Source organism: Pseudophryne corroboree, chromosome 3 (genome assembly GCF_028390025.1).
Source record: "Pseudophryne corroboree isolate aPseCor3 chromosome 3, aPseCor3.hap2, whole genome shotgun sequence".
Taxonomy (NCBI): Eukaryota; Metazoa; Chordata; class Amphibia; order Anura; family Myobatrachidae; genus Pseudophryne; species Pseudophryne corroboree.
Window position 1 is genome coordinate 793007530 of NC_086446.1, and position 13469 is coordinate 793020998.

At 45.8% G+C, this 13469-nt stretch overlaps 2 long non-coding RNA genes across 2 annotated transcripts in view; one reads left to right on the forward strand and one right to left on the reverse strand.

The window, feature by feature from the left end:
* The window catches only part of LOC135058274 (uncharacterized), an 86518-nt gene extending 86030 nt beyond the window's left edge, over positions 1–488 (forward strand). Inside the window, exon 3 of the long non-coding RNA XR_010244723.1 lies at positions 102–488. This is a non-coding gene — a long non-coding RNA (uncharacterized LOC135058274). The remainder of the gene's footprint in view (positions 1–101) is intronic.
* The window catches only part of LOC135058272 (uncharacterized), a 357308-nt gene that overhangs the window by 118713 nt on the left and 225126 nt on the right, over positions 1–13469 (reverse strand). The gene's annotated exons all lie outside the window — the stretch shown is intronic.

Sequence of the window (13469 nt, forward strand, 5' to 3'; positions counted from 1 at the left end):
AGAAGTCTTAATCTCACTGAAGAGACGCAATTAACTACAAATCCATTTCTCCTATATCACCCTTATTTTTCTCGCATCTGTCTTTCCGTGTCTCTTTGCAGGGAAAGGCTGAATATTGAACAGTAATGTTGAATGGTTTGTAATTTGGAGAAAGAAGAATTAAAAAAAGATTCCAGCGATTGCTCTTAACCTCTTCCAGGCTAGAAGGTCCCCAGATGCACATCCAACTTTTAGTGTTGCTGTCATCCGATGTAACTTTCCAGCTTCTTTCCTTTTCATTTCTGGGACTTCCGAACACACTAATTAAAATTCTAGGTCTGTACATTACCAGACTGATTCTGAGTCAGGCGCCTGCGCAGAAATTGGCGCATCTCGCAGCTTTACACCCGCTGCATGTGCATCTGAAAGTGGCATGATGGGTCCACAGTAGCTAGCAGCTCCGGACGTGGTTCTGATGGGCTGCGTCCAGGAACAGAGCACTGTGGGGCAGATGTATTAAGCCTGGAGAAATGATAAAGCAGTGATAAGTGGAAGGTGATAACACAACAGCCAATCATTATGGGTTTGAAAAATGACAGTTAGGAGCTGATTGGCTGGTGTGTTATCATCTTGCACTTATCACTGCTTTATCACTTCTCCAGGCTTAATACATCTGCCCCAGTGTACCTAGTGAAAGTAGAGATGTGCGCCGGACCATTTTTGCTGGATTTGGCTTTAATTTGTTGTACGGATTTGGATTTTCTAAAATGCTGTTACTGTTTTGTATTTGTATTATTTTTTTTTATATGTACATTAAATGCTAAAATCACATAATTTAGGCTTATTTTGTTCCTAGTATTTATTAACACATTTCCAGTAATTTCCAGTCCATTTTAACCACCTCTCAGCCCACAATATTCTTTTCTCTAATATTGTCCAAAAGCTGCAGTGAGTTGGCTGGTTACTAAGCATAGTGGTGGCACAAACACACGGCAGTTTATAGCACATCTATGAAACATTGCCACAGCATACTAGGGTACAGTGAACAGAACAGTACAAACAATAGATCTGTCTATTTGTATTATTTTTTTAAACTTGAAGCTCGGTTCAAACTGCGTGAAGTCACAGTGCTTATAGATAGATGTGAATAAAGTGCAGTAGGGTAAAGCACAGGGCCGGTGCTAGGGTGTTTGGCGCCCCCCCTGCAAACTATAAATTTGCGCCTCCCACATGTAATAAAGGGGTGTGGTCTCACATGTAATGGGCGTGGCCACACAATAGTAAGCCCAATTCAAATTACGCCACACAATAGCACAATCTTTTTCACATTACACCGCACGTAATGCCCAGTTCATATTGCAGCACAAAGTAGTCTACCTTATTCACATTATGTCACACAGTAGTGCCCCTTAGTCATGTTAAGAACACAGTAGTGCCTCTTTTACACGTTATGCTACACAGTGGTGCCTCATACACAATTCCCACAGTAGTAGTTTCCCTTACACATAATACGCATAGTAGTAGTGCAACACATAATGCCCACAGTAGTAGTACCCCTTACACTTAACATCGGCAGTAGTGCCACACAAAATGCCCACGATAGTAGTGCCACACAACTCCCACAGTAGTAGTGCCACACATAATGTCCACAATAATAGTGCCACACATAATGCCCAAGTAGTAGTACCCCTTACACATAACTCTGACAGTAGTAATATCACACATAATGCCCACAATAGTAGTACTCCTTACACTATGCCGACAGTAGTAGTGCCACACATAATGCTCACAATAATAGTGCCACACATAATGCCCAAGTAGTAGTACCCCTTACACATAACTCTGACAGTAGTAATGTCACACATAATACCCACCGTAGTGCCACACATAATGCCCACAGTAGTGCCACACATAATACCCACAGTAGTAGTGTCACACATAATGCCCAAGTAGTAGTACCCCTTACACATAACTCTGGCAGTAGTAATTTCACACATAATACCCACCGTAGTGCCACACATAATACCCACAGTAGTAGTGCCACACATAATGCTCACAATAATAGTGCCACACATAATGCCCAAGTAGTAGTACCCCTTACACATAACTCTGACAGTAGTAATGTCACACATAATACCCACAGTAGTACCACACATAATGCCCACAGTAGTACCACACATAATGCCCACAGTAGTGCCACACATAATGCCCACAGTAGTAGTGCCCCTGACAATTAATGCCCACAGTAGTAGTGCAACACATAACACCCACAGTAGTAGCACCACACATACTGCCCACAGAAGTGGTGCACTTTACACATACAGATGCAGCCATGCTCGTTGCTGCCATGATGCGCAGCGGTGGCGTGGCTAATGTGCCCATGACTGTGTGCGCGTGCATACATATGCACACACATTAAAGCCTATGGAGCGAATGCCTCGCCAGTTGCAGTGTGGCGCGTTCCCATTATGCTGCGATGCTGCGCCAGCATCTCGGTAATGATGAATGTGGCTATATCTGTATGTCCACAGGAGGGGAGAGAGGGGGAAGGGTGAATAAGCCAAGGGGGAGGGTGGGGCAGCAGGAAAGCAGCTACCTCCAATGGAGCAGTCCACAGGATGGCAGGGAGGAACAGCCAGGACCAGCAGCGAGGGCATCTCACAGCAGGACAGGACCACCAAAGAAGACGTGCAGAGCAAGGGACTGCAGAAACCATCACGCACGCTCCCTCCCTCTGATAGGAAGCAGGGTACAGCACCAAGCCACGCCGCCCACAGCCGTCAGATGCAGTGACTCTCCAAAGCACCAGAGATCCCGAGGGGGTGACGGGGGAGATCCTTAGCGCGGGGAAGCACACAGAGAGCTGCTGATAAGCCATTCCGGAGGGACCACTAGACACTGAAAGCTGCGCTTCCCACTGCCGGCACCACTGCTTGTCATACAGTGACAGGTGCAGTGGCAGCCGGCAACAACAGCAGGGTAGCATTGTGGGGAGAGTGCCTTCTCTGCCCAGCGCCTCCCTGCATTGCAAACCCTTGCTGAGCGGGTTGCGCCGGCACTGGTAAAGTGCACTAAACAGTACAATTTACAGCAGAGTATAGCGCAGCATTCAGCAGCGTGCAGTGTGTCACCTATGCAGGCACTATATAGAGCACACACACTTGTGAGTCTAAAAATAGCACAGCCAATACAGCTTAGTATAGCACAGCACACATCAGCGTGCAGTGTGCCCCCTATACACAGTCACTATACAGAGCACAACCACAGCCAATACAGCAGAGTACTACGCAGCATACATGAGCGTGCATTAGTATGAACTGGCGCCGAGTCCCGGGCTGTGGAACCTTATATAGAATCCAAGTCCTGTGGGAATCCAATGCCAGAAGGATGACGTTCAGTCTCAATGTGAGATCTGAGTCTGGCAGGAACACCCGAGTGGTGGCTCAGGTGGATCCGGATCCCTGATGTTCGGAGCGGTCTGGATTCCTTGGACTGTACTTGAACAGGTCTGTTCTGTATTAAATGCTGGGCCAAGTTCAATGAGTTGAACACCGCCCGCAATTCCAGAATGTTTATCGGGAGGAGAGACTCCTCCTTGGTCCACCGACCCTGAAGGGAGTGTTGCTCCAAGACCACACCCCAACCTCTCAGACTGGCGTCCATCATCAGAAGGACCCAGATGGAGATCCAGAAGGGACGACTCCTGCTCAATCATTGGTCCTGAAGTCACCAGCTCAGTGACAGACGGACCTCCAGAGACAAGGAGATCATTTGAGTCCTGATCCGGTGAGGCAGGCCATCCCACTTGGCAAGAATCAGCTTCTGCAGAGGGCGGGAATGGAATTGAGCATACTCCACCATGTCGAAAGACGACACCATGAGACCTAGCACTTGCATTGCCGAATGTATCGACACTTGCGGACGAGCTACGAAGCATAGAATCCTGTCCTGAAGCTTCAGGACTTTCTCCTGAGACAAGAACAATCACTGGTTGTGAGTGTCCAACAACACCCCCAGGTGCACCATGCTCTGAGCAGGGACCAGGGAAGATTTCTTCCACTGGATGAGCCACCCGTAGGCTTGCATAAACTGGATAGTCAGATCCAGATGGTGTAGGAGAACTTCTGGGGAATTCGCCAGGATCAACAAGTCGTCCAGTTACAGTAGGATCCTGACCCCTTGACTGCGGAGCACAGCCATCATTACCGCCATGATCTTGGTGAAGACTCACGGAGCCGTGGTCAAACCAAAAGGTAATGCCCGAAATTGGTAATGGAGGCTGCCAACCGCAAACCTCAGGTATTGCTGAGGCAACATTGCAATGGGAATATGCAGGTAAGCATCCTGTATGTCCAGGGAGACCATATAATCCCCAGGTTCCAATGCCAGAACAATAGAGAGAAGAGTTTCCATACGAAACTTGGAGACCCTCACAAATTTGTTCAAGGACTTGAGGTTGAGAATGGGCCGGGAGGACCCATTCAGTTTCGGGACTAGGAACAGCAGTGAATAGTACCCCTTGCCTCTCTGAGCCAGAGGCACCTGTACTACCACTCCTGTGTCCAGGAAGGACTGTACCACCGAATGAAGAGTTTTTGCATTCACCTTATCCGAAGCGGTGTCTGTCAGGCAAAATCAATGAGGGGGATGATTTTTGAAGGATACACCGTAACCTCAAGTGACGACTTCCCATACCCAGGCATCGGAAGTGGTCTTCAACCATTCCTGGGTATACCCTAGAAGTCGGCCCCCACCCTGGGATCCCCCAGAGGGAGGCCCGCCCCACCATGCGGCAGGCTTGTCAGTTTTGGGAGCAGGCTGACGGGCAGCCCAGGCCCGTTTGTGTTTGGGCTTATTGGGTTTGGAAGTGCGTGTCTTTTTCGGGTATGCCTGACCCTTTGCTTTCCATGAAGGATGAAAGGAGTGAAAGGAAGTACTCTTAGCCTTCAGTACCGAAGGAGCAGTACTAGGTAGACCAGCTGTTTTAGCAGAAGCTAAGTCAGCCACTATCTTGTTGAGGTCTTCTCCGAAAAGGATGTCTCCCTTAAAAGTGAGTACCTCCAGGGTTTTCTTAGAGTCCAGATCCACAGACCAGGACTGCAACCATAGGATCCGGCGAGCCAGTATGGATGTAGTAGAAGCCTTGGCCGCCAGAATACCGACATCAGAAGCCGCCTCTTTAATGTGATGAAATGCTGTAACAGTATACGATAAGCATTGTCCAGCATGATTAGAAGCGTTGGAAGACATCTCAGCTTCCAACTCCTGAGCCCACGCTTCAATAGCCTCTGCAGCCCATGTCACTGCAATGATGGGCCGATGCGCAGCACCTGCTAGGGTGTAAATCACCTTTAAACAACCCTCCACACGCTTATCCGTTGGTTCTTTCAGAGACGTGATGGTGGTTACTGGCAGAGCTGAGGATACCACCAGCCGCGCCACCTGCGAATCCACTGGCGGGGGTGTTTCCAAATTTTACTTAGCTCCGCAGCGAGGGAATAGTGAGCCAGCATCTTCCTGTGAGGCGTGAATTTCTTTCCTGGATTTTCCCAAGAATCCTGACGTATGTCAACTAAATGATCAGAATGAGGTAAAACTTGTTTAACCCCTTTCTGACGTTTAAATCTGTCCAGTTTCTTAGGGGCAACATCAGGCTCTGGGTCATCAGTAAGTTGAAGAATGAGCCTGATAGCCTCCAACAAGTCAGGAACATCCACCTGTGAAACAGATTCCCCATCAGAAGCGTCAGGATCAGAATCTGTGGGGTCAGTATAAACGCCATCCTCATCAGACGAGGTGTCTGGGACGTTGGTGGATTGTGAGGAAGTAATGGCCCGCTTAGAAGACCCCTTGGAGTTAGGCGGGCGAGGGTGAGATTTCTGAGTAATCAGTGATTGGTTCAATTGCTGTAACTGAGCAGACAGTATATCTGCCCATGGCGGGTTAACCGTGGGGACCATAAGCGGTTGTACCGGCACAGGAGGTCCCATAGGGGGCGTTAGTCTAGTTACCAGCGTATTCAATAGTGTGGAGAAAGTAACCCAAAGCGGGTCATTTTGAACCCCTGTTGCTACGATCCCACTGGGGGGTAAGGAACCCCCAGAACCTGAACCCTCAGCTGCTATATTTTCCTCAAATGTGTCTGCAGCGTCACCACCACACAATGTGGGATCAGCACCAGCTCCATTGCCCTTTGTAGCTGACATATCCGAAAGCTCAATGCAGGGCAACCCAGTACAATATCAGCAGCACAATACCTGACAAGAATCCCCTGTGCAGTGTATCAGCACAAACAGGGAATTCAAGAGGTATATGGTGACTAAAAATCACAGAGAAAATACACACTGAGTATATCTTGTGAAATACCTATATTAAATGATAAACCTGACGCACCTAGCCCCCTCAGGTTATAGAATATAGGGACAGCAATCTGAGTGAGATACACGAAATGGAGGTCACACAGCAGCTATATGCACACACACATATTCACATTGTACAATGCAGAAATTATGATCTGCAATAAAACTGCACTGGACTAGCAATACAGATTAGTACTAAGTATAGCTATACACTCAATAGATATAACAATGCACAGTAAAGACTGGATGTATATCACAGGGTACTTGTACTATATAACCCTGACTAAGGCCCTCATTCCGAGTTGTTCGCTCGCTAGCTGCTTTTAGAAGCATTGCACACGCTAGGCCGCCGCCCTCTGGGAGTGTATCTTAGCTTAGCAGAATAGCGAACGAAAGATTAGCAGAACTGCTATTAAATATATTCTTGCAGTTTCTGAGTAGCTCCAGACCTACTCCTAGATTGCGATCAGCTCGGTCCGTTTAGTTCCTGGTTTGACGTCACAAACACGTTCTGCGTTCGGGCAGTCACTCCCCCGTTTCCCCAGACACTCCCGCGTTTTCGCCCGACACGCCTGCGTTTTTTAGCACACTCCCGGAAAACGCTCAGTTACCACCCAGAAACGCCCCTTTCCTGTCAATCATTCACCGATCAGCAGTGCAACTGAAAAGCGCCGCACGAACAACAGCAAAACTGCTAAGTTTTTAGTTAAATAGCTAAGCGCATGCGCGCTGCGTACCATGCGCATGCGCATTTAGCAACAAATCGCAGTATAGCGAAAAACGGCAATGAGCGAACAACTCGGAATGACCACCTTTATCTTTTTATAAAACGGTATTCAGCAACAAGGTTACATAAGTATCAAACCTCTAAAATACGTTGTTACTCGTAATAAAGAGTAACAAGTACTACAGTATTATTACTGTTGCATTTATATCCTGAAAAATAATAGGGACTGCAAGAAATGGTTGTGACCCATTTTTATTGCATCTTATTGCATTGTGTTGTGTGTTTATGTGTATGTACAAATAAATGTGTGTTTTAAAGTAGAAGTCTCCCAAGTTGTATTGACAAGCACGCAGCCACAATTAATATATACATTTATTACAGATTATAAGAAGCGCAGTGTTTTATTGTAAAAAGCTATACTGAATTGTCAACCGTTCTCTACAAACATTGGTCCAAGTTTGAATGACCAGATTACTGACACTACCTTTTATGACAAATGGAAACAGTGCTGCTGATGCAGTTACCTCCAGCCTTCATGTAAAACAATACAACTATACAACAGCCTCCCTTTCTCCTTAGAGAGCTACAGGGACACGGTTGTTCCAGGTCACGTGCACATGGTAATATAACTTGAGACTGTTGGATTCCATGATATATGGGAGACTAAAAACCATGAACAATACCCTGTGGTGAAGAGCAAAGTAATCCAGAAGTGACAACAACAGAATTCAGCATGGCAAATAATACAGTGGTTTGGTTACAGCCTGAATAGGTCGAGGTGGCCGGCAAAAAAGAGTAACCGGTAACAGGGAATCAGTGCAGGCGGCAGACAAGGATAGTGAGTAACAGGAAGAGGTTAGGGCAGGCAGCAGACAAGGCTATTCATAACAAGAAAGCAGTGTCAGGTACAATCAGGACTCTACTACTATCCCTGACTGGAGCCAACAAGTACAGTACAGAGAGGTGATAGGGCGACAGTGGAGAACCACTTTAATAAATGTCTCTACGCTCCTACATGTATAGTAAAGCCTCTGTGACTCTTGCAGGATCCTTGGCCCACAATGCGAAAGCCTCTCACATTCATTTCCATTTCTTAAATGAAAGTGTCAAAGTCAGAAAAATATCACGCTGCACACTGCCATATATGCACCTCATGCGTGTGCCCGCTGCACGAGCATGAGCTCTCCCGTGCGTGCGTATACTCGCGGTCGCGTGCACTCGCGGACGCGCGGTATGCGCATTTACGGTAGAGTTTGTGTTCGTCTAGCGGGCGACTCAATCGTAACATATTTTATTTATATAATGTATTTTGTAGATTATGGTCCCTTTGATAGAATCTGAAAGTTTAGTTAATGTAGCATGTTCATAGACAAAGAGATCCCTCTTTGTTTGATACGAAGGGTCAGACAGGGGTTACACAGTGGTGTTTAGTATCCATCGGAAGAGAATATAATTAGCAATATTCCGGTGTTGGTTTGAAGCGGATTAATCGCTCGTGCGTATAGTTATGGACATAAGAAGTTTATGGACATTTACTATATTTGCACTTTATTACCCATGCGGCGGGAAACCCAGTTTCCCACCCACCTGAGCAGTTAGGAATAGTCACAGCCCACCTGTATGAACCAACCTATGACCTTTTGTTATAATGCGAAGACGAATTCCTGTGTCCAATGAACAATAAGAATGTAGGGACCATTGTACTGTATTGTGTGTAGTGTATAAAAGGACAAGCCGATCTGGGCCAGCTCTCTACTCTCTTCAACGGTTCTCATTGCTGATAATCGGGAGCTGGATATCCAGAAAGGCGCTTGCGATTGTTTCCCCTGGTGCGTAAGTTCTCTGCAACCATATTGTCTCTTATTTAATGTTATAAGCCATTCTATCTCTCCTTCCCCTCCTTTAAATGTAACTGTATCTGTAGTGTATTTTATGTGTAGTTATCCGGTTAGGTATTTTATGTTATCTTGGTAGTGTATAACTTGTATTGTATTATTCTTTTGCGATTGAACGTTCATTCATTTCCTTAAAAGGCGTTAGACCCTTAGACCGGTATTTGAGTGTTTATTATATTGCTAAGGGGTTCTCTGAGAGTCACATACGCTCATACACCTTTTAAACTAACAAGGTTACACTGTGTTACTTTTACACCTTATCACTGCACAAAGGTTTACAGTATAAGTACATTGTTTATGGTATAGTTATAAAGGTTTAACTCTGTGAGCGTCAGCGCCGCTTGTGATCTCCTCGTGGTCTTGAGCGTCCGCTACGCTGATAGCGTATCATTACGTTAGTCGGCAGCCTATAGCGTGCTTGCCTTTACGCTCTAAGCCGTGAGCGAACGTGCCGCTCGTGCGTCTCGTCCACGGCTAAGCGTTCGTTACGCTACGTGCGTACTCTTACGGTATTCCATACGCCAATTGCGTACTGTGTTCTTTAGCCTTTTAGAGTGTTTTATACAAGGTATAGAATAGGCATTGTCAATTGGGGACTCGCCCGCTCTTCACATATCTGCACTAGGTAATTCCAGCAGACATTATCGGTCAGCAAAAGGCGGGAGGTAATATTCCTCGTAGTGCTGACCAGATAAGCGTCTGCTTCGCTTAGTAAGGAGTGCTGAAGGAATCCGGAACCAAAAGATAGGAACAGTACGTTATTGTCTTTTAAAACCTGTTTAGTTTCTGTTTTGCGAACGTACGCATAAATACACACACCTGTATTCCTTGGTTAGTATTATTTGTCCGTATTTCATTCTCCTGATTGCCACACATTAGTGATAACGTGTTGAGACATTTGTTGTTATTAACAGTTAAAAGTAATATTTAAGGGAATAATTGTAAAAGGCACGCACACAATCTCGCCTAGAATACAAGGGAGATTTGAGTGGTGGTCAGTGAAGGATTACTGTTAAAGATCATTCACATTGATAAACGTGTAGTGTGTAACTGTGGACGTACTTGGTCTGTGTACACGTGTCCTTACAAGGGCAGGGCGTACGCAGCAAGGATCGACGCACGGAGCATGTATTACGCAACGGAGCGTACGGATACGCCCACATGATACAAACCGCACGATAGTATTGTTTAGTAAGCGATAAGGAAGTAACGCGAAAATAACACAAATCTATCTCAAATCCAAAAGTTTAAAAGTTAAAAAAAAAAGACTTTCTCTGTTGCAATTCTTCTGGGTTAGGCTAATACCGAATGAAAGGATTTTTGCGCAGAAATAAAAATTAAAGTGTACATGTGGTAAGAGTGTGTGTATACATAAGATTTCTCTTTTATTACGGAAGTGGGAACCATAGGCCAGTAGAAAGAGATACACCAGCGAGAGTGATATCGTGGGGTGGCTTGTGAGGCGTCCCTTGTTAGACTCGACACATTTATGAGCAGTAGAGTCTGCTGTACATAACAGACCAGGAGGTCACAGACCAGGAGGTCACAGAACAGGAGGTTCAGGTACAGCAGACTAGAAGTAGAGAAGCACAACCGAAGAGGGTTGGTGCTAGACCCATATAGGCCAAAGAAGCTCATTGCTGAAGGAATTCGCAGCCGAAATTTTCGATTCCACTGATCGTTCCGCACATAAGATTAGTTGCTTGTGTGCAGATACGATTGTACCGCATGTGATTGTGTGCATTAGCGTGTCTTAAATTCAAAAGAACGCTACTTGCACATTGTTAACGTGATTTGTGTAATTTTTTTATTTTAAGGGAAGTAGCCTGATCACTCAGGGACATTCCAGCGTCTGACACTTGCTGGGGAGGGTAAGACACTCCCACACGCCCGAGCAAGTAGACGTACTTAGGTGCCCTAGGCTGGGTACGCAACCTCTGGGAACTTTGGTCGCCGTATTGGCCAGCGGACTTCGGAGCAAAACCCCCACCGCAGCCTTACCCCGAGCATCTTGGTTTTCTGTGAGGGTTGCCGGAGACCCTGATTGGAAGTCAGAGGTAGTGAAAGCAACGCCTGCAGAGATGGGGGCCACTTGTTCAGGTAAGGGGCGATCAACCCAGGTTCAGGTTGATTTGGTAAACCGACCAATCGGGTCGGCAAGGTATATCATGTGTGAGAAATATGGTCATCACACAGAAATGTTGTGCAATGAATGGGAAAGGATGACTGTGCATGACGGGGAAAAGTTTCCCCGGGTAGGTAGTTTTAACCCAGAAGTGTTACAGAATTTAAGGAGAAGAGTTTGTCTGATTAAGTCTTCAAAAAGGCGTATTAGACATTATGATTATTTAACATTGTGGCAACAGGAAGGTGAAATACAAAGGGGATTGGCGCAAGCCACTGGATCTAACCCTATCAGGAAACTGATAGCCACTGCTCCCCCACCACCATACATACCTGGAGAGAAATTGGTTGCAGAGAATGGCACTCAGGGTCATGTTAAATGTATAGAAGTTAAGGATAATGTAACCAAAGTAATTAATGCTAACACTAATCCGTGCAAGTTGTACCCTGTTTTGAACTTTCCCCAGGATTGTGACCAAGAGGATGAGCCCACAACAATATCAGCACTCTCCCTAGCAGCCACCATATCAGAAACAGCAGTAGGCACGACTCAACCCATAAGATTAGCATCAAAGGCCCCTAGCGGAGGGACAGGTGAGGTCGTATCGACTGGTAAGTACGGCACCATACACTATGCTGAAACCATTTCACCACATGTTGTAGAATCTACTCAGAATGATGTTATTGGACTTAATCCCGTTAGGGTAATAGCAGTGCCAAATGGGAAAACTGAAGCTTCAGGAGCAACTCCTGTCAGGAACATCGCCATGCACTGTCCCTTTTCCCGAGCAGAATTAAGATCAATGATGTCTGAATTCCCTGATCCTAGGAAAGACTTAGTTGCATGTCAAAAGTATATTTGGGAACTAGGAAATTCTGCAGAGCCAAATAACAAAGATTGGAGGACAGTTTTGAGGGCATGTTTACCCCCCAGTGTTGATCCGTTAAAGTTTATCGCTGATTGCAAGTTAGATGAGGAAGTACCACTAACAGACGAGTATAATCAGGATAATGTAAAGAGAATCAACTTACAGTTAGGGGTATATTTTCCTGCAGTTGTAAAGTGGAATAAAATCTTTACCATAAAACAAAAAGAAGGTGAATCCACACCAGAGTATTTTCACCGGGCTCTGCAGGATATGGCTAGGTACACTGGTATAGATGACATTAAAACAAATGTACACCACAGGGAAGTAGCTGTTTCAGTATTAATGGACGGTCTAAAAGAGGTTTTAAGGAATAGAATACAAACCACTAGGCCTGATTGGAGAGGTATGTCGGTGGATGCATTGGGAGAGGCTGCTGCTGGGCATGATCGGAATATCATCAGACACAGGGAGTCACAGAGTGATAAGTTAATGGCTGTAAGCATACAGGCCCTCACTACCCGGCCACCTCAGCCCCGAACTGTGACCCCTGTGGGTAAGTCAAGAGGTATAAAATGTTATAGTTGTCACAGAGAGGGACACATGTCACGTGATTGTAAAGCAAGACAAATACAAAATTCATATCAACCCTATAGACAACGAACTGATACGAGACACTGGGATCAAGGACCGAAAGGGCGGAGTTATGAGCCACATGCAGGGGAAACAAAAAGGTATCCCCCAAGAAGAGACTGGCAAATCTCTGATAGTTCCCATCTACCCCCACCACAAGTAATTGCTGCCAGCGCGATTCAGGGAGGTCACCATACCCAATAGGGGTGTGGCCACACCTGTAATCTGCAGCCAGTGAAATTGATTGCAAGTCTTGGAAGTGAACCCGAGATCACAATTGATGTAGCTGGTAAATCATTAAATTTCCTTGTAGATACGGGGGCGGCCAAATCAGTGATAAATTCGACAGTGGGCATGAGAACCACTGGTAAAACAATTCCAGCCATGGGAGTAACGGGAGTAGTACAACACTACCCTGTTAGCAAACCAGCAGAGATTACAATAGGGCCTTTGCATACCAAGCATTCCTTTTTGCTGGCTGCATCGGCACCGACTAATCTCCTGGGAAGAGATTTACTGTGTAAAATGGGGTGCGTCATTTATTGTACTCCTGAAGGTGTATTCTTAGACATACCTGAGAATTACGCTCAGGAAGTACGAGACATGCTAGACTTCCCATCAAAATTAATGTCACAAACCGTTATGATAAATAGGAGTTCATCCCAGGTAGAAGAAATGACATCCCAAATACCAGAGTCACTTTGGACTAAAGATGGACAAGACACTGGATTAATGGCAAACGTAGCTCCAGTAGTTGTGCAAGTAAAAGATGGTAGGATAGCTCCAAAAATCCCACAATACCCTCTGAAGCCAGAGGTGGAGTTAGGAGTATACCCTGTAATAGAGCGCTTGCTACAACAGGGCATTCTGGTAAGAACATCCAGCA